Raw genomic sequence first — 25,762 nt, forward strand, 5'->3', positions numbered from 1 at the left:
TGCCGACAGGGGCTCCCTTCCACAGGGGAACCGGCTTGCTCTAAATCCAGCGACTATACTGCTGCCGCCAAACGCTGCAGCTCATCGGCTGTCCACTCTGCCTCTGAAGGAAACAAGCTGTGAACCGCACACCAAACCCTTTGCTGACAGACGCGCCCAAGCCTGGCCTGAGAGGAGACCGAGGTCGGTGATTCACCATGGCCAGAATCCATAGGAGAAGGTGAAGACAGGCTGAAGAGAGGGATGGAGTCCATCCAATAATAGATAGTAACGTGGGAATGGGGAATATTAGAAGTCATAGCCAGGTGAGGGGTGCATGTGTGTGTGTGTGTGTGTGTGTGACTCTGGTGTGTGTGTATGTGTGTGTGTGTGTGTGTGTGCGCGCGCGCGTGTGCGTGTGTGTGTGTGTGTTTGCTGTTAGTGGAGGGGGAGGTATCGTCGGTAACGTTCTTGCCTCTCTGTGACAGGACTGAGAGTACCGGTAATGCAATCCGAATACCATGTTGGCTGGTAGTCCACCCTGCCACGCATCTGTCTCCACACCCTGCCACTTGCATAGCTAAAGTTTCCCGGGCGGCATCCGGTTTCTGCCTGCTTTCTCACCTCCACTGCCCTTTCGACCAACTACAAGCACGTGGCCAGGTTCCTTTTCACACCTCCGCCTCCCGGCAGCCTGTCTGCTCCCCTGCGCGGTTCAAGACCCCCGCGTCCTTGAAGGCCAACGACAGGCCCACGGGCTTCGAGGGCAGCCCAGGAGCTGGCACGCAGCAGGTAAGCCATCGGGACTGGTCGCTGGCTTGAAAGGAGACGTAAGGGACGGCCAGTCCCGGCAAGTGGCCCAACTTGGAGACGGAGGGCCCTCTCCCGCGCCTTCCGCTTTCCGTCGACGCGGCCACCAGTGATGCCGCCAACCACCACCACCGCCGCCGCCGCCACAACCTGCAGCGCCATCGCCAGCACCCTGTCCACCACGGCCACCAGCACCGTCACCAGCAGCACCAGCAGCACCAGCAGCACCACCAGCACAAGCAGCAGCACCACCGCCTGAGCTGGGAAGAGAGGGTGGCTTGTCAGCCGCGAGGATTGTGGTGGCGGAAGCAGTGCCGCTTGAGAGTCCAAGCACGCTCGTGGCCACGGCTGCGCCGGCCAGTCGTGTTTGGGGCTGGGGCAAGCGTCGGAGCAGGAGTCGTCGCCGAAGGCCTCGAGTGGGTGGGCGCGCGAGGCCGAAAGTTTTGGCGGGGCACGAGGGTGGAGGTTGCACGCCAGGGCCTGGGGCTGCAGGTGGAGGGTACCGGGTGGCTCTTGTCGGGGCGCTGAGGTCACGGGGCGGGGGAGAAGGAGCGGACGAGTTGGCTTGGCGCGTGGGCTAAAAGGGGGGTGGTGGTGGGGTGGGGGCGGAGTGTTTGTGGACGCGCTGGGGAGGTTGGTAGGCGGAGAGGAAGAAGAAATGCTTCCCTGACCGGGAATCGAACCCGGGCCGCGGCGGTGAGAGCGCCGAATCCTAACCACTAGACCACCAGGGAGCGTCGGGCTCCGCGTCGGGCCTGCCTCTGCTCGACCCAGCCACTGGGCGCTGCCTTGGCGCCAAGGCCCGGCCTTTCCACGTCCAGCCGCCCTCCGCCCCTGGCAAGCCACGTGCCCTAGCGTTCTTCCTGCTTGCTGGCACCCTCAAAACACTGCGCGCCTCCTTCCCGCACACGCGCGAGAAGCCGCAGGCCACTTGGCTCCCTCTTTTCTGCGCCCAGCTCCCAGCTCTCCCTCACGGGCCCCTGGCTGGAGGGCCGGCCTTGGGGCTCGGCAAAAATGGACCCGCCGCGATGGCCGGGAATCGAACTTGGCTCAACTGACTGGAAGGCAGCCATGCTCAACACTATACCACCAACGCTGCACAGACCGGGCAGCCCCGACACGCCGGCCCCGGGCTCGCCGTATCGCAAACTCGCCGCGGATGACTCTGTCCCTGCGATGGCCGGGCGCAGCACTGAAGGGACTCCCCATCCGCCAGCAGCTCTGCGCTGCGTCAGGCGCGACAGTCAGCCTACCTGGGCTCCTAGGCCTCTCCATCCCTACCCAGCTGCCCTCAGCCCGGGCACGACCGATCTGGGGTGGGGTCGGGGGGGGGCGCGTTGTCGCTGCCTTCATGCTGCCGGGCCCTCGGCTGCACTCCCTTCTTCCGAGTACAGGGCGAGTTGCTATTGCTTGTGCTTGTTGTGATGCTGGTGCTGCTGGTGACGGTGCTGGTGGCCATGGTGGACAGGTTCCTGGTGATGGCGCTGCAGGTTGTGGCGGCGGTGGCTGTGGTGGTGGTTGGCGGCATCACCTTGTGCGAGTCGACGGAAAGCGGAAGGCGCAGGAGAGGGTCCTCCATCTCCAAGTTGGGCCACTTGCCGGGACTGGCCGTCCCTTACGTCTCCTTTCAAGCCAGCGACCAGTCCCGATGGCTTACCTGCTGCGTGCCAGGTCCTGTGCCGCCCTCGAAGCCCGTGGGCCTGTCGTTGGCCTTCAAGGACGCGGGGGTCTCGAATCGCAAAGGGGAGCATTCAGGCTGCCGGGAGGCGGAGGTGTGAAAAGGAACCTGGCCACGTGCTTGTAGTTGGTCGAAAGGGCAGTGGAGGTGAGAAAGCAGGCAGAAACCGGATGCCGCCCGGGAATCTTTAGCTATGCAAGTGGGAGAGTGTGGAGACAGATGCGTGGCAGGGTGGACTACCAGCCAACATGGTATTCGGATTGCATTACCGGTACTCTCAGTCCTGTCACAGAGAGGCAAGAACGTTACCGACGATACCTCCCCCTCCACTAACAGCAAACACACACACACACACACACACACACGCACACCAGAGTCACACGCCCACAGAGATGCACCCCTCACGTAGCTATGGCTTCTAATATTCCCCATTCTCACGTTACTATTATTGGATGAACTCCATCCCACACTTCATCCTGTCTTCACTTTCTCCTATGGATTCTGGCCATGGTTAATCACCGAACTCGGTCTCCTCTCAGGCCAGGCTTTGGCACATCTGTCAGCAAAGGTTTGGTGTGCGGTTCACAGCTTGTTTCCTTCAGAGGCAGAGTATACATCCGATGAGCTGCAGCGTTTGGCGGCAGCAGTATAGTCGCTGGATTTATGCCAAGCCGGTTCCCCTGTGGAAGGGAGCCCCTGTCGGCATATGGGTGCATCCCATCACCGCAGGCGCTTTCGTCAACGCCCTTGTGGGTGTGTTCGGGGTGAGTGTGGGTGGGCGAGAGTACGGGGTGAAGGTGTTTGTCGCCGTGGTTGGGGGCCACACCACGAGGCTTAGGGAACGGAGCCAGACGACCCCATAGAGAAGGGCCGGCCTTGAGCCTCGGGTTGGGAGGTGGCAGGACGAGTCCAGGGCACTGGGTGGAGCGCAGGTGCGAAGGAGAGGAGTGGGCTTGCGGGGAACTGGCTAGGAGAGTAGTTGGCCACTCAGGCAGGGGCTCTGCCGAAGCTTGGGCCCGCGGTTGCCCTTGGCCCCCCAATTGCGTGCGGTGTGCGGGTGGGTCCGATGTAGGGAAGAGGGTGGCCATGGAGTAGGAGTGGGTCTGAGGAGCCCGTGGGAGGCCAGGAGTGGCGGAAGTGAGTCTTCTGCTCCGGATGTGTGAGAGAGGGGCTGGGGAACTAGGGGCTGGTGGCGGGTAGAGGGGAGCGAGCCTGGAGTCTTCGAGGAAGGGCAGATAGCAAGCAGGGGGGGTGAGTGGGCTGTGGTACGAGGACGATGGTGGGAGAGGACCCCAGCGGGGCGGTGGGTGAGAGGGCGAGACAGGTGGGCTGTGCTTTGAGGTGGTCCGGCTAACCAGGGAGCTGGGGCTGGGGCAGCAGGGTAGGAAGCAGGCAAGGGAAGGACAGAAACAAGGGTAGGAGACAGGGTCTAGGCGAGGTCTGAATTGAGTGGGGCATTCTACAGCCCCAGAGACACATATTACCTCATCAGGAAACACTTTCAATCCGTCAAGTCTCAAGTCTGACTGTGTGTGTGTGTGTGTGTGTGTGTGTGTGTGTGTCTGTGTGTGTGGCGTGGTGTGTGGCGGGGTGTGGAGCTTAGGGGATGTGGTTGGGGAGAGTGGCAGGTGAGGATGGAGTTGAGAAGTAATGAGGCCACAAAGGAGAGCTACCATATGATCCAGCAACCCCAGTGCAGGGTATAGATGTGGGAAAGATGAAACCTCCACTTCGAACAGATACAAGCAACGCACCCCTCCTCCACATTCCTAGCAGCACTATTTGCAATTGCTTAGACCCGGGATGAACCCAAGGGCCCATGAGTGGACGATGGACCTAAAAAGATGCGTTGCATAAATATACCGTAGAATATTACTCAGCCATAAAGAAGGATGGAATATTGTCATTTGAGGCCACATGGATGGACCTAGAGTCCATCAAAGGACGTGAAGTAAGTCAGACTGAGAAAGATAAATATTATATAATATCACTTCCGGGTGGTATCTAAAACATAATAGACATGAATCTATGGACAAAACAGAAACACACTCCACAGACATCGAAAACCAACTGACGGTTATGCGAGCGGAAAGGAAAAGCTGGAGGGATCAGTTAGGAGTGTGGGATTAACAGATACACGCTACTGTGTATAAAATGGAGAAGCAACACGGACTTGCGGAATAACACAGGGAACGATCTGCAATGTCCTGGAATACCCTATGAAGGAAACTAATCTGAAAATACATTATACATACAAACCGAACCACTGTGCTGTACACCCGACCTAATACAGGACTGGAAATCAACTACACTTCAACGACAACAACAATGAAGGCAAAAAAGGAGAGCTACCATATGATCCAGCAACCCCACTGCTGGGTACCTACGTGGGAAAGATGAAACCTCTACTTCGAAAAGATACATGCACCGCCCCCCTCCTCCAGGACCTTCCTAGCAGCACTATTTGCAATAGCCGAGACCCAGAATGAACCCAAGGGCCCATGAGTGGACGGTGGACTTAAGAAGATGTGCTGTAGAAACTTACCAGAGCATATTACACAGCCCCAAAGGAGGATGAAATAGTGTCATTCGCAGCCACATGAATGGACCTAGAGTCTATCACACTGTGTGAAGTAAGGCAGTTATAGAGCAAGATAAACATTATATGATATCCACTTCCAGGTGGAACCTAAAACATAATATACACTTGTCTATGTACAAAACAGAAACACACTCTGCAGACATCGATAACCAAGTGACGGGTACGCATGGGGAAAGGGAAGAGTGGAGGGATCAATTAGGGGTATGGGTTTAACAGATACACGCTACTGTGTACAAAATAGAGAAGCAACACGGAGTTGCTGAATAACACAGGGAACGATCTTCAATGTCCAGAGTACCCTATAATGGAAAATAATCTGTAAATACACTATAAATACTAAACCGAATCACTTTGCTATATAGTTGAAACTAATACGGTCATAGAAATCAACTAAACTTCAACCAAAACGAAAACAACAATGAAGGCACCAATGGAGAGTTACCATATGATCCAGCCGTCCCCATCCTGAGTATGTATGCGGAAAAGACAAAACCTCTAATTGGGAAAGATACGTACACCTCAATGTTCATAGCAGCACCGTGGGCCATAGCCATGACAGGGGAAAAAATCTCAGGTGTCAATCCGTGGATGATTGGCTTAAGGAAATATGAGATATAGATAAGTAGATAGATAGAGAGATCGATCGATAGATATCGATAGAAAAACAGACAGATAAGAGAGAGAGGGATTTTCAATGTATTAAAGTCAATCTCGTGGAATATTACTCAGCCATAAAAAAAGCATGAGATCTTGTCATTTGCAGCAACACGGATGGACCTAGAGAGCACCGAACCTAGTATAATAAGTCAGACAGAAGGACAAAAATACATACTTGTGGAATCCAAACAATAGTACAAGTGAACCTCTGTGCAAAACAGAAACAGATTCACACAGAGAGAGAACAAACTTACAGTTACCCAAGGGGAACGTGTAGGCGAGGGATCAATTAGGAGCTGGTGTTAGCGTGTAGGAACAACAGGATTTACGGTACAGCACCGAGAAGTATATTCAACGTCTCGTAATTACCTGTAACGGAAAGTAACGATCTATATGCGTATATATACACATGTATAGAAAAGATAATCAGTTTACTGTACCCCTGAAAATAACACAATACTGTAAATCAACTATACGTCTATTAAAATGAAAATTCAAAAAAAATAAAAATTAAAAAAAGAGGCCAAACGGACACACGCAAGGGCAGAACCGTTGACAAAGTAGGATTTGATGGTGCTGGGGGGTGGTGTCGCTAGGTGGGGTGCCAGTGGTGGGAGGAGGGCTTCAGGGGAGGGGGTGGTGTTTGTTGTTGGGGTGTTGGTGGTGATGGTGGTTTTAGTGGTGGGGGAGCGGGCGGGTGTTCGAAAAATATTTCGGCTGAGGGACGTAAAGTGAACATAGAGTGCACTCTGCCCTGATATTGTGGAATTCCTCTTTGGAATTCCTCGTGCAGGATAACGCTTTGGGGACACTCCTGGGGAGTGCAATGTAGCCCTCCCAGGGGCGGCAGCTTTTCGGTTCCTGGTTGAGCAAACACTGTGTAACTTTCCGAGTGTGGGGAGAGTGAGGCAGAGAGCGGGGAAGCGCGGTGAAACGTGAAGAGGTGGGGCGAGCGGGTGCCAGTGTAGGGTATTCCTTCCAGTGCACCGTGTGACCCCAGCGGGATCAGGGTAAGAAAGAGAAAAGGGACAAGGAAGGTGTGTGGGCGCGAGAGTGGCTGAGCCCGCAAGGCGTCAGGTCACGGAGGCTTGGCTCTCGGGGTTGGGGTTTTCGTCCCACGGAGGGTAGGGGGCGCCGGCGTGGGCAGGACAGGAGAGGGAAGGTGCGGCGGTGGGCTGCGGGTGGGAGCATGCTGTGGTAGGACAGGTGCCTTGAGCGTGGGAGAGGGGAAGCCTAGCTCCGCTGTGGGCTGCGGGACCAAAAGGGGACTGGGTCGCTGCATGGGCCGGGAATCGAACCCGGGCCTCCCGCGTGGCAGGCGAGAATTCTACCACTGAACCACCCATGCACCGATGGCCGCCGCCGCCCGACGCCGCCCCAGCGGCGCTCGCCGCCAACCGCCAGACACTGGTGGCTCGCTGCTCGCCCATGGACATCCGCTCCATGTGAGCAGGAGGCGGTGAGTGACCTGAAGGAGAGGCTCCGGGGGAACGGGGAGGACCCCCAGGGCGCGGCGCGGTCGGAGGGAAGGAGGGACGCAGGGACGGAGGCGGACTCGGCCCAACCTGCGCTTCCGAATCTGCCGTCCAGGGCCGCCGCCAGACTGTCAGTGTCGCCGGAGGAAGCCAGGAACCGGACCCAGCCTGGCCTGCGCCCGAATTCCAGTCAGGGCAGGCGACGCGTGGCAGGTGCGGCTGAGCTCCGACGCTCCTCACAGCGACCGCCGGCCCTGGCCCAAAGTCCCTCTGGCGCCTGGCTTTCTCGCTCGTGCCGGGCGTTGGCGGGCAGCAGGCTGGAGAGGGGATGGGAGCTCGGGCTGTGAGGAGACAGCGAGTGTGGGACATGGGCGCCTGGGAGCGCCGCCGCCGCCGCCGCCGCCGCGCCAATGACCAGCGCTGTCTGAGCCTGGCTTCTGCGCTCCTGCCGGCCGCTCTCCCGAAGGGTCCCGCTCCGGTGCGTTGGTCGTGAGGAGGAGCACTTTGGCCGAGTGGCTGCTGGCTCGTGGACAGCCGTCTGAGGGAGCGCGCCGGGGTGTGGCTGGGTCCGGCCGGGGCAGCGGCTTCTCGCGTGAACATGCGCTGTGGCGCCAAGGTGGGTGAAAGAAGTGCCGCGAAGGCCTGCACTGCGAAGGCGAGGAGGGCGTGTGTCCTGAACGGCAGTTTCCAGAGGGTTCCCCCTGGGCTGTTTCCGTGAGGCCGGCGCACAGGACTGGGCAGGAAGAGCAGCTGTGGCTGAGGAGGTCCTGCGTGTGAGAGGCGTCGTGTGGGTGTCGCGTCGAGGGGGCCGGAGTCTGGGGAGCTGGCAAGAGTGCGAGGCAGGAACGGAGTGTGAGGCGGTAGGGTGTTGTCCAGGCCCGGGACGGGCCGTGTGCAGCATTTGTTGGGCGGGCCAAAAAAGGCTGGCTTGTCAGGAGTGGGATTCGAACCCACGCCTCCAGGGGAGACTGCGACCTGAACGCAGCGCCTTAGACCGCTCGGCCATCCTGACGGCGGGCCTGGGCGCGTCGCCGCTCGGCTGGCTGGGACCCGACGCGACGCGGACACCGATGCCCTTGGCCCGACGCGGTGCTCTGCGCCAGGGGGCGGCCGTCCGGCTGCGCGACGGACCGGGCGCGCGCCGGCCAACGGGGCAGCGAGGCCAGCCGTCGCGCCCGGCTCCGCCGCCGCCGCCCCCTCGCCCACCCCTGGCCCGGGACCCAGCCGTGTGCCGCGTCCGGCCAGCTTCTGCCGCCGGCCGCGCCCACCCCTCCGCCTCTTCTCCCGGGACGTGGCACGGCGAGCGCCCACCTCCTCCTCACAGCCTTGCTTGAGCTCTCCGGCCCCCTCGGGCCCCCTCCTCCCGGCGCGATCCTGGCGTCGGGGGCTATAGGCAGCGCGCACTGGGAGTTTCCAGCGCCACGCGGATCCGTGTCCCTGGCGGGGTCCCGGGCTGCCTCCTTGCATGACGCGTTTGGTGTGGTGTCGGGTCGGGTCGGGTCGGGTCGGGCACGTGGCGGGCGCCCGTGGTGGGCAGAGGGCCGAGGGCAGGGGGTAGGCGACTGCAGGCAGCCGGAGAGCAGTCGGGCGCCCGCGTGGCCGCCGCCGTCCTCGTTAGTATAGTGGTGAGTATCCCCGCCTGTCACGCGGGAGACCGGGGTTCGATTCCCCGACGGGGAGGCCACACGCCCCTTTTTGGTGGCTGGCGCCGCTCTCTGTCCAGCCGCCTGGCCCCAACGGCCCTTCTTCTCGTCCCTCCGCCCTCCAGCGGGGCCTGCCCACCCTCGACCGCCTCCAGCCCTCCACCCCTGCAACCCCTTGCCCGTCCTCCTCGCCGGGCGCTCGGGCGCCACGGCCGAGCAAGGGCCTCCTCTCGACCCCACAAGCGCCCGACGACATTGCGGCCCGCCCACAGTGGCTGCCGCAGTGGGCTCCTTGCGACGCGACGCACACCTGCACAGCTTCACGGCTGCCGGGACGGGTGTGGGGCGGATGAGTCCCGTCCCCTTTCGGTGCCGGGGAGTGGCCTCGCCCAACAGCCGTTGGAGAAGGGCTTTGGCGAGCGGGGAACCAGAGGTGGCGTGCCCGCGGAGGGGTCGGGCCGCGGCGTGCAGCCGAGGGCCCGGCAGCAGCAAGGCAGCGACAGCGCGCCCCACCCCGCCCCCCGCCCCAGAAGCGTTCGGGCCGGGGGCGAGGGCAGCTGCGTAGGGCTGGAGCGCTTGAGGCGCCCGGGGCGGCCGACGGTGGCGCCTGACGCAGCGCAGAGCTGCTGGCGGGCGGGGCGTCGGGGCCGGGCTGCGCCCGGGCGCCGCAGGGGCAGCGGCGGCGGCGGCGAGACCGCGCTCCGGCGTGCCCGGGGCCGGCGTGTCGGGGCGGCCCGGGCTGTGCAGCGTTGGTGGTATAGTGGTGAGCATAGCTGCCTTCCAAGCAGTTGACCCGGGTTCGATTCCCGGCCAACGCAGCGGGCCCATCTTTTGCCGAGCTCCACGGCCGGCCCTCCCGCCCGGGGCCCGTGAGGGAGAGCTGGGAGCTGGGCGCAGAAAAGAGGGAGCTAGGTGGCCTGCGGCTTCTCGCGCGTGTGCGGGAAGGAGGCGCGCAGTGTTTTGAGGGTGCCAGCAAGCAGGAAGAACGCTAGGGCACGTGGCTTGCCAGGGGCGGAGGGCGGCTGGACGTGGAAAGGCCGGGCCTTGGCGCCAAGGCAGCGCCCAGTGGCTGGGTCGAGCAGAGGCAGGCCCGACGCGGAGCCCGACGCTCCCTGGTGGTCTAGTGGTTAGGATTCGGCGCTCTCACCGCCGCGGCCCGGGTTCGATTCCCGGTCAGGGAAGCATTTCTTCTTCCTCTCCGCCTACCAACCTCCCCAGCGCGTCCACAAACACTCCGCCCCCACCCCACCACCACCCCCCTTTTAGCCCACGCGCCAAGCCAACTCGTCCGCTCCTTCTCCCCCGCCCCGTGACCTCAGCGCCCCGACAAGAGCCACCCGGTACCCTCCACCTGCAGCCCCAGGCCCTGGCGTGCAACCTCCACCCTCGTGCCCCGCCAAAACTTTCGGCCTCGCGCGCCCACCCACTCGAGGCCTTCGGCGACGACTCCTGCTCCGACGCTTGCCCCAGCCCCAAACACGACTGGCCGGCGCAGCCGTGGCCACGAGCGTGCTTGGACTCTCAAGCGGCACTGCTTCCGCCACCACAATCCTCGCGGCTGACAAGCCACCCTCTCTTCCCAGCTCAGGCGGTGGTGCTGCTGCTTGTGCTGGTGGTTCTGGTGGGCATGGTTTTTAGGGTGCAGCTGATGGTTTTTCGCTGTTGATGTGGTAGTGGTGGTATTACAGTTTCTTTTGTTACCTCTGGTTCTTTTCAGTTGGTATTACAGTTTTATTGCTTGTTTGTATGTTGATGGTACGTTTGGTGTCTTAGGTTGGGTTATTGCTTTTTTTTTTTTTAGTGTTCGTGGCTTTTTAATTTAATTTAATTTAATTTAATTTAATTTAATACTGCTGGTATTTTAGGAGGTTTTTTTTTTAATGGTGGTGTTTTTGTTTGTTGGTGTTCGTTCGTTTTTTTCCAGCAGTGGCATGATTAGGGATGCTGGGCAGAGGCTTTTACATTATGTAAGCATGCTTCTTTGGGAAATTGTAGTCAGTTGTTTAACTGCAGCTTTTAGCATCGACTCTGGTACTTTGCAGCTTACTTTCCTGCTCTAACACTTCTTAATTATTGATATATATTTAATATTATTTAGAAATATTTTTCTATTGCTATATTATGTTGGAAGTAATAACAAATCTGACATATCCATGTAATGTACTTTCTTTTAATTGACATGCAGGCTAATGAGCAGGGAGAGCAGCTTAGAATAGAAAGTACTTTTAACACTAGAATGGGCACAAAATCAGTGGAACAGAATAGAGAGCCCAGATTTAGACTCATATAAATATAGTCCACTGATCTTTTACAAAGAAAGAAAGGAAATGCAATAGAGGAAACATTATCTCATCAACAAATAATTCTGGAACAACTGGCTATCCATATGCAAAGAAAATGAAAAAGAATGTAGACTGGAAGCTTACACCCTTCATGTAAATTAACTCTGTGAATGAAAAATGTTGCCTGCCATATCAGCAAAATATGCTGAAGCCATCAAGCTATCAGCCACTACCACTGCCCGGATGCCTGCTGCCAAGTCCTCAATCACTGCAGCCACCCTCAACGGTACAACCTGATGAGACTCAGATTGTAAAGAACAGGATACTGGCCCTAGATAGCAAAGGTGTATATTAATTGAATGATTTCATGAGCCCAGACTCTTGCATCTTCCCTACATAGAAAAGCACTGAATTTATTAACTTTAGCTATCTGATTTTCTTTATGTAACAGTAATCTTTTGATGTTCCAACTGCTTGATTTTTGTTGCAGAAACTCCTTTACATCCATGCTCTCTCTTTAGAGCAGTTCTTCAGAGCTATCTGAGAGGCTGCCTCCTGGGCTTGAAGTCCTGACAAAGTCTGCCAAAGAAAACATAATTCTCAACTTCTAGGTTGTGCATTTATTTTAGTTAATAACTTGAAACAGGTCATAGACTTAAATGTGTGAATGAAAAGTCCTGCAAGTTGTATCAGTAAACAACGAATGCTGAAGCCATGTAGTCATCAGTGGCTGCTGCCATTCCCCATTGAAGACAAGCCTGTAGCCCAGCCTCTGCAGCCACTCACAATGGTGCACTCTGAGAGGACTCAGAACAAGAAAGGACAGGATAGCTGGCCCTAGATAGCTAGGTGCTTGTCAAAGGAAAGAATTCAATAAGCCCAAATATTTGCTTCCTCCCATACATAGAAAAATGCTAAATTCTTTAACTTGAGATGTCTGGTTTTCTTTAGTTAACAAGTGATCTTTTAATGTTCCAATTACCTGGTCTTTGTTGAAAAACTCCTGTGTATCCTAGCTCCTCCCCTACCTCTTCAGAGTAGTCCCTCAGAGCAGTCTGGGAGGCTGTCATCCCAGGCTCAAAGGGGTTTGAGGCCTCAGAAATGTCCGCTGAATAAAACATAACTCTCAATTTTTAGGTTGAGCACTTATTTCAGTCAACAAATGTAAAATGCAAAAGTATAAAACCCCTGGAAGATAACAAAAGAGAAAAATCTAGATGACCTGGGGTATGACAATGACTTTTTAGATACAATATCTGTTCCTAAACTCAGGTCCAGCTGCTCCCCACCTGAAAATCAATACTCAAGAAAGAGGCAAATATTGGTAGAAAGGAAAGTTGCTTTTAATCTGAATGCTGATCATCTGGGGATTTGGAGGGAGTGTCCCCCCAAAGCCATCTCCAAATATTCTGCTTGGCCATGAAAGTTTTTAAACAGAAAAAGGGAAGTAATTTCAGTTAATCATTGAGATGAGGGTAAGTCATCGCCACCTCCTGCTGTAAGCAGGCTTGTTGAGTTCTTGTAATCTTAGTTGCTATCTTGTTCACACAATTTATTCACACAGTTTGTTCATGAGATTACTTAAGGGGATGCTAGGGAAAAGACCTGGTCATCAGTTAATTACTTATTCTCCATTTCTACTTCCTTGATCTATGGAAAGAACAGATTAGGCAAGGTATTGTGTGATCAAAAGATTTGAAAGGTGGATTTTCTGGTCAAGATAATGGAATGGTAGGATCATGAGCTCACCTCTCATGACTACAGTGAAACCACAACTGAATGCTAAACAACCATCAAAAAAAGAAGAAAAAAAAAAGACTGGAACCTAGCAAGAAAGATCTTCTGCAACTGGAAACATAAAGAGGAAACCACAGCAGGATGGTAGGAAGGGTGTGCTTGCGATACAATTGGGCCCCATACCCTCCAGGTGGGCGACCCACAAGCTGAAGAATAGTTAAGTTTCAGAGGCCCTCCCACAGGAATGAGAGCTCTAAGCCCCACATCGGGCTCCCCAGCCCAGGTTCTGCTATCAGGAAGAGAAGGAAACCCCAGGACATCTGGATTTGAAGGCCAGCGGAGCTTGGCTTTGGGAACCCCAAGGGACTGGGGGAAACAGAGACTCCATTCGCTTGGGAAGTGTACATGGAAACTCACGTGCACCAGGTCCAAGGGCAGAGGCAGTGATTTCATAGAAACTTCGGCCAGGCCTGCTTGCTGGACTTAGAGGATCTCCTGGGGACATGGAGGATGTCTGTGGCTCAACCAGGAGACATAAAAGTTGGTGGCAGACATCCCAGGAGTGTTCATCTACAAAAGCTTTCCTGGAGGCTGACTTCTTGATTGGATAATTAGCGCCAAGACCTAGCCCCACCCAACAGCCTGTAGGGAAGCCTCAAGCCAAAAAACATACAGGGTGGGAACACAGGCCCACCCATCAACAGACTTCCCAAGCCACAAAGGCCTCTAGACAAGGCCCTACCCACCAGAGTTACAGGACCAAGTTTCACCCCCAGTGGGCAGACACTGGCTCCTCTTGCCAGGAAACCTGCAAAAGCCTCTAGTTCAGCCTCATCTACCAGGGGCAGATACCAGAAATAAGAAAACAACAATCCCAAAACCTGTGGAAGGAATCCACAAACACATAGAAAGATAGAGGAGATGAGGCAGCAAAGGAATATCTCCCAGGCCAAGGCACAAGATAAAATCCCAGAAGAAATAAGTGATGAGGAGACAGGCAATTTATCTGAGAGAGTTTAAAGTAATCATGGTGAAGATGTTTAGAAAACTCAAGAGGAGTATACATGCACAGAGCAAAGTTTTTAGCAAAGAGTTGGAAAATACAAAGAATACCCAGAGTTGAAGAATAAAATCACTAAAATGAATAACACACTAGAAGGAACCAGAATAGACTAAATGAGGCAGAAGAATGGATCACTGAGCTAGAAGACAGATTAGTGGTAATCACTACTACAGAACAGAAAAAAGAAAAAAGAATGAAAAGAAATGAGGATAGTTTAAGAGAACTCTGGGACAACATGAAACACACTAATATTCGCATTATAGGAGCCCCAGAGAGAGAAGAGAGAGAGAAAGGACCTGAGAAAATTTTTGGAGAGATAATCACTAAAAACTTCCCCAACTTGGGAAAGGAAACAGTCACCCAAGTCCAGGAAGTGCAGAGAGTACCACACAGGATCAATCCAAAGAGGAACACACCAAGGCACATAGTCATCAAGTCGACAAAAATTAAGGATAAGGAGAAAATGTTAAAATTAGCAAGAGAAAAGCAACAAATAACATACAAGCTTACTCCCATAAGGTTATCAGCTGATTTTCAGCAGAAACTCTACAAGGCAGAAGGGAGTGGCAAGATATATTTAAAGTGATATAAGGGGAAAACTTACAAGCAAGAATACTCTATCCAGCAAGGCTCTTGTTAAGACTTGATGGAGAAACCAAAAGCTTCAAAGATATACAAAAGCTAAAAGATTTCAGTACCATCAAACTAGCTTTACAACAAATGTTAAAGGACCTTCTGTAGTCATTGAACCACAAGAAAAGAGAACAAAAAGAATGAGAGGGGGAAAAAAGATCTACAAAACATTGCTTTGGCTGTTTGAGGTCTTTTGTGGTCCCTTATAAATTTTGGAATTGTTTGTTCTAGTTCTGTGAGGAATGTCTTTGGTATTTTGACAGGGGTTGCATTGGATATATGGATTGCTTTGGGTAGTGTGGCCATTTTGATAGTGTTAATTCTTCCAATCCAAGAGCACAAGAAATCTTCCCATTTCTTTATGTCATTTTGGTTTTCAGAGTATAGATAACCTCCTAGGTTAAGTTTATTTCTAGGTATTTTGATGTATTTGATATAATGGAAATGTTTATGCTGGTTATAAAATTCTGGTTTTTGAAGTGGGAAAAAAAAAGTGAATGAAGGGCTGCAAATGGCAAAATATCCTTCTTTCTTATGGGTGAGTTGTATTCCATTTCATATATACATGCTGCATCTTCATTATCTATTCAACTATTGATGTCCAGTTAGTGAGCCTCCATATCTTGGCAATGATAAATAATGTTGCTGTTAATAGCAGGGGGTATGTATCTTTTTGAATTAATTCTTATTTTGTGGTTGGCTTTATTCCTTTGATAACTATGTAGGTTTAAAAAGCTTAAGTTCTAAACATTCTTAGAAACAATTAACAGTACATATATGTAAATTAAAAATATATATGTGCAGTTAAAAAAAAAGAAATGAGCTATCAAGCCTTGAAAGACATGGAAGAAACTTAAAAGACATATTACTAAATGAAAGAAGCCAGTCTGAAAGGTTACAAACTGTACGATTCCAACCAAATGACATTCTGGAAAAGGCACAGCTACAGAAATAATAAAAAGATTGTGGTTCCCAGGGGTTTGGGGAGAGGGAGGGAGGAAAGAATGAATAGATGGAGCACGAGGGATTTTTAGGGCAATGAAATTATCTGTATGATAATATAGTGGTGGCTACATGTAATTATGTATTTGTCAAAACCTATAGAATGTAATACATCAAGAGTGATTCCTAATGTAAACTATGGACTTTGGTTAATAATAACATATCCATGTTTGTTCATTGATTGTACCAAATATGCCACACTGATGAAGGATGTTGAGGGTAGGGGAGTATATATGTTTGGATGGGGAGGGCTATGTATGAACTCTGTATTTTCTGCTCAGTTCTGCTGTGAACCTGAAACTGCTCTAAAAAAAATTAAGTCTATAAAAAAAGAGAAAGATTTGAAAGGTGTTCTAGCGCCAGAGATGAATAGAACATGGGGGTGCCTGGTTTAAGGTTAGTGACAAGACAAAAGGGGCCTCCTGCAGAGTACTCTTTCCCGCAAAGAGCTTTCTTGCCAAAAGCTGCTTACACATCAAAAATATGATCCATGAAAGAAATATTTGATACTTGACTTTACTAAAATTTAAAACTATTGCTCTGCAAAGGCACTGTCAAGAGAATGAGAAGATAGCCACACACTGGGAGAAAATATTTGCAAAAGTCGTATCTGATAGAGAACATCCTGTCCATCCCTCTCACTTTACTGACGTACAGAGAAGCAAAGTGCCTTGCCCAAGACCACACAGTGGCAAAGCTGGGTCTAGAATCAGGTCTCATCTCTCTCTTCCTAAACTAGGTCTTTAGACATGAATAGTCCTCTCTTGTCTAAGCTTTGTCTTGGGTTGTTGCTTCCTGAGAAATAGCCCTTCCTTCCCTCCTATTATTTCTCTCTCCTATCAAAATTCTGAAGCACTCTGCTGTTCTAAGAAAAGAGTGATGGAGAACAAATTCATACTCTGAAGTTAATGATCCACATTGCTTAAGGTATTTGCATTTCTAAAAGGTTGTTAAAGGTGACAATGCTTTAACAAAGACATGAATTCCCAAAGGAAGTTTTCAATCTAGACTGATGATGCTGGCTGTGACCCCTCAAACCAGAGCTTCCCTAACTCCATCATTCTTTCTCCCTTCTTCCCCTTCTGTGGTTGCCTTTCTTCCCAGACTTTCTCTTCCTTTGGGGTCAGCAGCGGATTGTAGTGTTGCCTAGGGTGGCTCAGTTCTTGAGGAAGTGACTGTAACAAGGAAACCCTAGAAAGGACTAAAAAGCAATTATGGGGGCACACTGGTGGTCAGGGTATTAAAAAGAGGAGAAACAAAACCCAACCAGGCAGAGGAGGAAAAAAAAAAAAAAAAAAAAAAAAAGAGCACCTTCTGAATCAAGTGACTGGAATCTGAGAGTGTCTAGAGCTGGAGTCATTTGAGTTTATAGAATTTATCTGTCCTTCCCAAAGTGGGCCCATAAACAGCAGTCCCCACTGGAAGTGTTAGCTAAAAACTGGGTTCGCCTCTGGTGAGTGTCAGTCAAAATACATAATCAAGTTAAAGAGTGGGAGAAGGAAAGATTTACGACTTGCAGCAAGTGAGAACACCAGGGATCTTTCCCAAAGCAGTGTCTCCCTCCCCAAATAGCAAATTGGGTAAGTTTTAAGCTAAGGGGTACATGCATAGTCATAAGAGGGGTCTGGGTGATATACGCATATGATACCAAGTAGGATCCTGGGGGGTACTCCCAAACCTCTCCCTCTTGTTTATAGCCCCATGTTATCAAGGCTATTGACCCCAGGATCATACCCCTGCCCCTCATGCAAATAGAAACCAACTGCTCTTATCTAAGTCTCAGGAGGCAGCTGCAAAGAGAAGGAACAAGAATTGGTTAGAACCAACTTAGACCAAAATGGCAGAGGATTTGATTTCCAGTGGACTTTGAGCCTCATCAAAAGCTCACTGTAATGCATTCACATGCTAAATGACACACCCACCAGTACAAAGACAGTTGACCATTACCATGACAACTGGAAAAGCCCATACAGGGATGGAATAAACAGCGACTGGCTCCAGCATACTTGGTTGGAATAAGGACATGACGGCAGAAACCAATGAAAGTCCACATGGCCCAACCCAGAGCTGGAGCTGTCTTGATCGGGCATCTTGGCTGCCAGCTCCTCACTGGAACACTTTCTTCCCTTCTCCCTGCTTGAGCACATTCTTTCCTTTTCCTCTTCTGAGAGATAAAGCAGCTTTTCACTTTCTGCTTCTGCCTCTGCTAGGAATTCTTTCACAGCTATCAGGAAGGACCCACACTTTTGTGGGCCTCTTAATTTAGGGCTCTCACTATCCGCTATTGCACATACATGAAGAGGCTTAAGCAGAAGAGAATTCAGCACAGAATTGAGATAAAGTTTGACAGAGTCCAAGCTTTAGTTGACTGACGTCAAGAGGGTCAGAAAAAGTCAACATCATCATTCCTTAGGTTCCAGTTGATCTGGTGGTTAAGTACTTCAGGCTAATCTTTACCATTGAAACAGAACTAGAAGTCTTTACAGCTGATCTATTATCTTTGCTATTGTTACTTCTCTTGCCTAACAGTCATTTGTTTCTGCATTCTTTTATTCCTTTAAGATCATTAGTTACTGATACCTGTTCAACAGCAAGCATTATAGCCAGGCTTAGATCACAAACAGCTTAGGCTAAAACATGGCTTCTCTTATGTCAAGAAAGCCATTCCTGGTCCTCTTTCTCTAGGGATCCCCTACCCTATCTGCTCACAGAAGGAGTGAACTAGATTCTCTTACTCTTTTAATAATAATGATGATAAAGACTAAAATTATGCCAAGTTCTTTGTTAAAAACAAGACAACAGGCCCAAAGTGGAGTCACTTTTGCTAAACTCTACATCATGAAACTAAGACTAATTGCAGTTTTGCTCTCCCAAAAGTGGAATCTGAAACCAGTCAATCGGGAATAACCTGATCAGCACTAGTTAGATAATCTGCTTGATAGACACCTGACATCCCTTAAGGAAAGTAACCTTGTCATAACCAATCTGCTTTTTGGCCTAGTATAACTTCCTTGCTCCTGCTCCCTTCTGCCTATAAAAGTCTTTCATTTTGTACAGCTCCATGAAGCTCCTTTCTAGCCACTAGATTGGATGCATCCTGACTTTTGACACACTGAATAAAGCCAATAAGATATTTAAATTTTACTCTGTTGAATTTTTTTTTAACAGCATGATTCATGGATTTTCTCATTAAATCTTCACAACAGCATTATAAAGTAAGTACTAATGTAACCTCCACTTTACAGATGAGGCAACAGAGCTTAGAAAGAATGAATAATATATCTAAGATTTATAGCTGGTAAGCTGTATAAGTGGTAAGCCTATGGTAAGCTGACTTTTGCTCTGGGTCTATCTTCAAAGTTGTTACTCTAATCACTGGACTTTTCTGATTTCTGGATTATTCATACCTTTCCTATTTCCAGACATTATACATTTTAAATCAAGCTGTCCCATATAATTTAACATACAAATACACCAAGTTAGTTTAACATCTCTCCTTTCCAAGGTGACAGACAAATCCCTTGAGAATTCCACAGTATCTCTGGGAAATCTCAAAGTTGCTTTGAGGTTAATAAGATTCCAATTAGAATTTGATTTTGGGAACTTGTAAAGATGGCAAAAGGTTTGAACATTTGACTAAATATGATCACAGATAATTATGAAACAAGTATTTAAGCAAAGTGACAATAAAAGATTTTAAAGACAAATGCAGAAGGTTACAATTTTGAACAAATTTTTTCTCTTTTATTATTGAGAAGTCTCGGTTTTCTTAAGTAATTAAAGATCTGATAGAGACAATATGAAACACAGGAAATTATTTTGGTTAAGACTCAAAATATTTGCTTTCCAAGTAGATTACATAAAAAGTTAAAAAAAAAAACTTTTATAATCTCTTATCAAGAGCAGACCAATAGTCCAATAAAACTCTGATTCTTTTAACAGACAGAAAACCAAATTCTAATTTTGCACCACTTTACTTTTGATATTAACATTCAAAATAATCCATTCCAATTTAGCCCCATCTTCCAGATTGACTACACTTTAAGTTCCTTTCCCAAGAATCCTTTCCCACAAACATTCTACAACTTTTTTACATCAATTAACATTTTTTCCTAAGTTTTTCTCTTTCTCATTCTGGATCAATCATTTTACTTTAGGACAAAGTCATTCTCTTTTTCCCTTAACAAAAACACATCTCCATATCTTGCGTGGAGATGTTTCCCTTATTATATCTAGTAGTTTTATTTACATATATTAATTGTAATTCTTGCCCTTAGAATCCCTTAATTCCTAGGGAAAACTAAGGAGTAAGCAATTGCAGAGTGTTGTTGAACTAGTATCCTGTGGATTCACAAATATACAAATACATCTCATAATTTCTAGGAGTATACTCCTCCTCATACAAAATTTTTCAATGTGGTAAAAAAACATGTTTACTAAGAGTCCCAAATATCTTTAGTTCCTCTGTAAAAGACAGCCAAAAGCAGATAAATCTATGTTCAGTAATTAATATCTAAGTATTTATCTTATTTGGAAATGATCTGGATATTCAGTGAATATCCATCATTTAAGTTATCTTAGTATAATATCTAAGTTTTTAAATTACCAAAAAGATTTTGGAAACTGTTTATAAGTAATTGTACCATAAAGCATAATTATTGCTGAAGAGCTCATTTATAACCTCATATCTTACTTATATCTATTTTTTGTTCTTAGAATTATGTTTAGATTCCTCATGAAAATTTTTTTAAACATTAGACAATTAACCATCATCTTATCTTTCATGCTGAAAAAATGAGCTTATTTGACTTTCAGTAAACATAGGTAGAATAAAGGTATTATTTTTAATGTTGATAACTCTAAAGATATGCCTGTTTTAATCAAACTGACAACTTATACTAGCTTTTATTTATTATAATCCTAGATTATGTGAACTTAAAAAACATTTAAGTTCCATATTTCTGAGAGTATACTTGATTTATATAAATGCTTAATTTTCTTTAAGCCAATTAAATAGAGCTCTTTACAAATTAATTTTGCCAGTACCATCCAGAGGTAGGAAAAAAAAAGTCACACAATTATAATATATATAAAAATACATACAGACACAGAGATCTTAAAGCTTCCATTTAGAAATTTTAGCCACAAGACTATTATGATAATGCAAAACTCACTAGCTCATAAAAAAAAACCAGTTGGATCCAATCTGAGTTTCTGGCGGATGGAATAAGTTAAGGTTACCTGATCAGATGGCATAACTTTTTACTAGAATTTGTGATAACTTTGAAGATTTTTCATCTACCTAGTTTCCAAAGAGCCTTTCCTTTTTCTTTTTTCTGATAAGAATTACCTCTAATATTTACATTTCAAAGAGATGGTCTAGATGAGAGTTCCTAGAGAAGATTGTGTGGTATATTTACACCTCAAAGGCACAAGGAAAAAAATGCAAGTTCCTCCAAGAAGGAATTTCATTTTCTAAATTAAGAATACCTACAAGTTTTGAGATGAATGGGAAAGTTTTGAAATTGGTAAAAAGGATAGGTGGACTTTAAGTTGTTTCTATAGCTGCAGTTTACTTCTTATAAGATAAGGACAGTTGTTTTTAATTCTTCAAAGAAATGCATTGCAACCTGAATACCTCAAAGGGCTGACCCATCCAACTGCATTATCTTCAATTTGCTTCCTTATATGGAAGAAAATCTTCACCTAAGACAAAAAATTAAAAGAATCCTGTAAATCAACTATACTTCAATAAAAAATAAAAATATACTTCAATAAAAATCAACTATACTTCAAAAAAATTAATAAATAATTAGGTAAAAGAGGGACTTGCCCAACTTAAAAAAAACAATCCTATGTTTTATTACTTATAGCTGTTTGTCTTCGGAATTTTTTTCCTTCCCTCTGGGTATATACTATCATTTAGTTTAGGGAAGAAGGTCTTTAAAAAGGTTCCATCAGCCTTTGAATATCAGCTACCAATGTGCCCAGTTTTTAACCATAGAGCTACTTAAAAAAAGTTTTTTCCTGGGAGTATCGAACAACCCCATGGAACCAAAAGGCACCCCAAATAGGGTGCAAAACATACTAGCCATCCTGTATCCAGAGTCACTCACAAAGTCACCAAAACACTAGTAGTCACTAGGACTGTTGCTGAAAGTGGCCCTCATCACTGACAGGCCAAATAACTCAGACAGGGTCTTGGAGTTTAGAAGAAAAGAGACAGCTTGGGCAAAGGGGACTCACAGCAAGCTAGTGCCTTCAAAGCTGTGAACCGACCTTGGGGATGGGTAGGGTGATTATACAGTCATAGCTCAAACAATAAAAAATTGATAACAATCAGCAAAATCATTTTCTTGTCATAAGGTTTAGAGTGGCGTCATGGTGTCTCCAGGCGACCAATTCTATAGAGGCTAGCAATTGTCACTTTTTCAATCTCTTTATCTTGCAAAAGCCTGCGGCATGGGTTCTTTTTGATAATTTATCCTATTCTGTAGGGTTACAGTTCCATGACCTTCCTGGAGAACAACTCAGAAACCAAGCATGATTATAACTTTTGATTCCCAGAATAAAGTAGAAACAATAAGATCAATAGCTTTAGATTTAACAATGGACCTGAAGCTGAAACAGGAGGGAAGGGGGCAGGGCACAACTACTCAAGGAATGACAGCAACCAAAATGGTGTAAGATTCACCTCCTAGTTGGCCTTAAGGATTAAGAGGTTTAACTTCTAGTAGATCTTGAGCTTCATTATATGTTCATTGTAACAGTGTGATCAAATAACATCCCTGCAGGCACCATGACAGCCCCAAGGCTAACCGTAAAAGGCCAAAGAATGGGCAGTGGCCCAATTCCTGGTAATCTCAGCCCCTTCCCCAGGGCAGTTGGATTGATCCCACCTGTAGGTGTGTGAAGCTACTGAGACCATAAAAAATGACAACACCACGCCTAGTGGCCCTTTTTGCTCTCTCCCCTTTGGAGAAGGCCCTCACTCTGTCTATTGAGTGTGTACCTACTTTTACTTTAACCTGAGCACCCAATTCCCACACCTCTTTCCTTGCCTTTCTCTTGCCTTATACTCTGTGCAGTATGTATCTCTAAATAAATCTACCTTAACTCAATGGTGGCTCGCACTTGAATTCTTTCCTGTGTGAAGCCAAGGACCTACATTTGGCAGGGCACTTCCCAGGGGCTCAGCTGAGACCTGGGAGTCGGCCCTCCTCATGCCCCACATCTGTTTCCCTGCTTCAAAGCTGTGAGTAGTAACAGGTCAGTCAGGTTTGTTGACTGTTTTAAGGGCAAGCAATCTGTTAGCCTAAGTATGACCATTTTAATATTTCTCCTTCTGGGCCCCACCTATAAATGGAATGCAACCTTGTTTTGTACTGGTCTCAGCCTATGTTGTTGTTTGGACCAGCTCTTTTGGTTCTCATAATTGCAAGATGCCCTTTAGCAATAACCATCAGGAAACAAAAAAATAGAGGCTTATTACTTACAAGACCTGGAAATTACATAACAAACCTGGAGCCACATTGTGAGGTAATGGGGAGACAGAGTGCACATGAACATGGGATTCTGCTTTAATTGGGGTTGAAGGAAGACACCTAGGGTTTGGGGGGGATCAATCTTTATTGGTGAATTAAATACATAAGAGCAGAAATTTAAAGCATAGGATGACAGAAAACAAAAAACATGTAACCCAGTTGGTCAGTTATTGAAATTCACCAAGATTTATAAAACAGAGTCTCAGTGGATAGAGATGGCCTGGCTCTTTAAACAGTTGTGTGGCTGGTAATGTGTTTAATTGAGATAGACTTCTTTGAAGGGCTTTTTGTAATGGATGCCTTGGCAATCAAAGCTTAAGTCCAGTATTTGCAGTACAAAAAAAAAAAAGGAAGAAAAAAGAAAAAAGAAAAGAAAAGAGAAGAAAAGAAAAGAAAAGAAAGAAAAGAAAAGAGAAGAAAAAAAAAAAAGCCATAGGTGCTTACAATACAAATGCATATTTCTGTCTGGCCAAAGTTTTGGGGCCCCCAACCTGATGGTTGCCTAGTTAAGTTCTCAACACAAACAAAAAGGCAATAGCTGTCCCTAGGAGAGAAAGGATTGACACGCTGAAGGAGTAGGAAGCAAACTACCAAACTGACTTCCCTGATGCAAAAACTGTTTGCTGATTCATTCTTTACTAAGAATAGATTTAACCCAGAAGTTATGCTCCAGGAAGGAGGTAATGGGAGATAATCTCAGAAGAACAGACAGACCCTCAAGTTCCTCCTTGAACTTGAAAATTCATTGAGGGTAAGCACCCGTAAAATGCCCTGATTGTTATCACCTTTTCTGTTCCATCCAGTTTTTCTATAAAACCTCAAGGCCTCAACTCCAAGACAGATTCACAGTCTCTAAGGCATTAGTCCCCTGTGACTCTCCTTTACCTGGTGAGGTAATAAAGCTGGTCTTTTCTAATTTTCCCAAAACTCTGCCTCTGAGTTTCAATCCAGTTTTTGGGGTACAGAGGCCAGTTTTGAGGCAACAAATCATTGGGTATCCGAAAAACAAATTCCTACAAAAGTCTGAATTTGGAAAGGAAAGGAAACATGAAATTTTATTTTTCTTTCTTGACCATGCAGATCATGTATGGGACCATACAGATCCCAGAGAGCTGAATTTTTCACCCTTCAGTGCTTTCTGCCAGTTCTTCCAGGATCCCTTCTGCAGGCTCTGGAGGAAGAAGGGTTTAAAGCTCCAGTATATATCAGAATTTGGCAACGTTTTCCATTAATATTAATTTTAGCTTTCTCTTGGCTGTTAAGGGGAACAACTGGTAGCAGTTTATCAGTCTCAACCACATGAGGGGCCCACTGGGTGGCCGTTCTTTGAGGGTAGATGTGGGGTGTTGGTACGTACTAACTTGACTAACTTTCATTTATAATCTCATAGTCTCTTCAGAATGGAGAGGCAATTCAGAGAGAGGATTGGTAGACTGTGAGTACTCAGGTAAAGGAGGATAGAGGATAGTAGTAGGAGTCACATCAGTCTTACAGTGTTTTGTTTTAGATATCTCTTGTGTCTTTAATTTTTCATGGTCTTTTTGTAATGAATCTTTCAATGATGCTATTTTGAAATCTTTATTGCTAAAAAAAATGCCAAAACAATCACAATAATAACATCAAAGACCACTGGTCACAGATCACCATAACAAATATAATAGTGAAAAAGTTTGAGATACTGTGAGAATTACCAAAGTATGACACAGACACAAGTAAGTAAATGCAATTGAAAAAAAACATGCTGACACAAGGTGAGAAGGAAAAGCCAGGCTGGGCCAAGTTTAGTAAATCTAAGTGTTGCTTTACTGATCTGATTCCTGCTGGGCCTACTTGTATATGTGCTGCCAAAGCGAGCACCTGCTGGGCCTACTCATAAATCTAAGTTTAACAAGTGTCGGTTTACTGATCTGAGTTTTGTTGGGCTAACTCGTAAATCTAAGTTTAATTAGTCGGTAACTGATCTGTTCTTATTAGATAAGTTCTGGTTTACTGATTCCCTGCTTTCCTTTTGTGATATTGCTGAGCTGTTTGCACCTTATTGACCAATATACCCCAAGTTTGTAATCTACCCTATAAAACCTCACGCACACACCTTAGAGGTGCTCAGAGCCCTGGAGCGATAGCCCCTCTGAGCCCGCTGGCGTAAGAAACCCGAGTACTCCAACTCTCCGAGTGGTGCTTGTTTCTTGGCTGGCCTGTCGTTTCCATAACAAAGGTTGCCACAAAGCTTAAGTTTCTAAAAAACGTAATATATGCAAAGTATAATAAAGTGAAGTGCAATAGAAAGAGGTATACTTGGCCTGTCAATTGACAAAACTGAAACAATTTAGTAACAAGTTAGATGGCTTTTATTCAAGGGAAAATAAGCCATGGATTGGGGGAGGAGAGTTCCTCACAATCAGTGGAGAATTTTCCCCAAGGGATTTTGAGCAACAGTGAATTTTATAAAGATTTAGAAGAGGCAATGCAGAAACAGAACATGATTGGCTAGGGGGGTGGGAATTTTCTTATAAGGCTTGCAGGTTCTAGTTTCTAGGGTAAGGTAAGCTGAGTTGGAGGACTGTGTTTGGTGTGTTAGGTTCTTGTAAGTGCAGGCTGACTTAGGTTTAGATTTGTGATGTGGGCTGGGTCACTGGGCTGGCACCCATTTTGTGGGA

General features: G+C 47.7%; 6 non-coding genes across 6 annotated transcripts; 3 read left to right on the plus strand and 3 right to left on the minus strand.

Moving 5' to 3' along the window:
- Positions 1–1,451: 1,451 nt before the first annotated feature.
- Positions 1,452–1,523, minus strand: TRNAE-CUC (transfer RNA glutamic acid (anticodon CUC)). Its single transcript has one exon. It is a non-coding gene; the product is annotated as a tRNA-Glu (tRNA).
- Positions 1,524–7,003: 5,480 nt separating this feature from the next.
- TRNAG-GCC (transfer RNA glycine (anticodon GCC)) lies at positions 7,004–7,074 on the minus strand. Its single transcript has one exon. It is a non-coding gene; the product is annotated as a tRNA-Gly (tRNA).
- A 1,056-nt stretch (positions 7,075–8,130) lies between these two features.
- On the minus strand, positions 8,131–8,213 carry TRNAL-CAG (transfer RNA leucine (anticodon CAG)). The gene has a single exon. It is a non-coding gene; the product is annotated as a tRNA-Leu (tRNA).
- Positions 8,214–8,809: 596 nt separating this feature from the next.
- On the plus strand, positions 8,810–8,881 carry TRNAD-GUC (transfer RNA aspartic acid (anticodon GUC)). Its single transcript has one exon. It is a non-coding gene; the product is annotated as a tRNA-Asp (tRNA).
- A 709-nt stretch (positions 8,882–9,590) lies between these two features.
- On the plus strand, positions 9,591–9,662 carry TRNAG-UCC (transfer RNA glycine (anticodon UCC)). The gene has a single exon. It is a non-coding gene; the product is annotated as a tRNA-Gly (tRNA).
- Positions 9,663–9,953: 291 nt separating this feature from the next.
- Positions 9,954–10,025, plus strand: TRNAE-CUC (transfer RNA glutamic acid (anticodon CUC)). The gene has a single exon. It is a non-coding gene; the product is annotated as a tRNA-Glu (tRNA).
- Positions 10,026–25,762: the final 15,737 nt, after the last annotated feature.

This window comes from Camelus dromedarius, chromosome 23 (assembly GCF_036321535.1).
Source record: "Camelus dromedarius isolate mCamDro1 chromosome 23, mCamDro1.pat, whole genome shotgun sequence".
NCBI lineage: Eukaryota > Metazoa > Chordata > Mammalia > Artiodactyla > Camelidae > Camelus > Camelus dromedarius.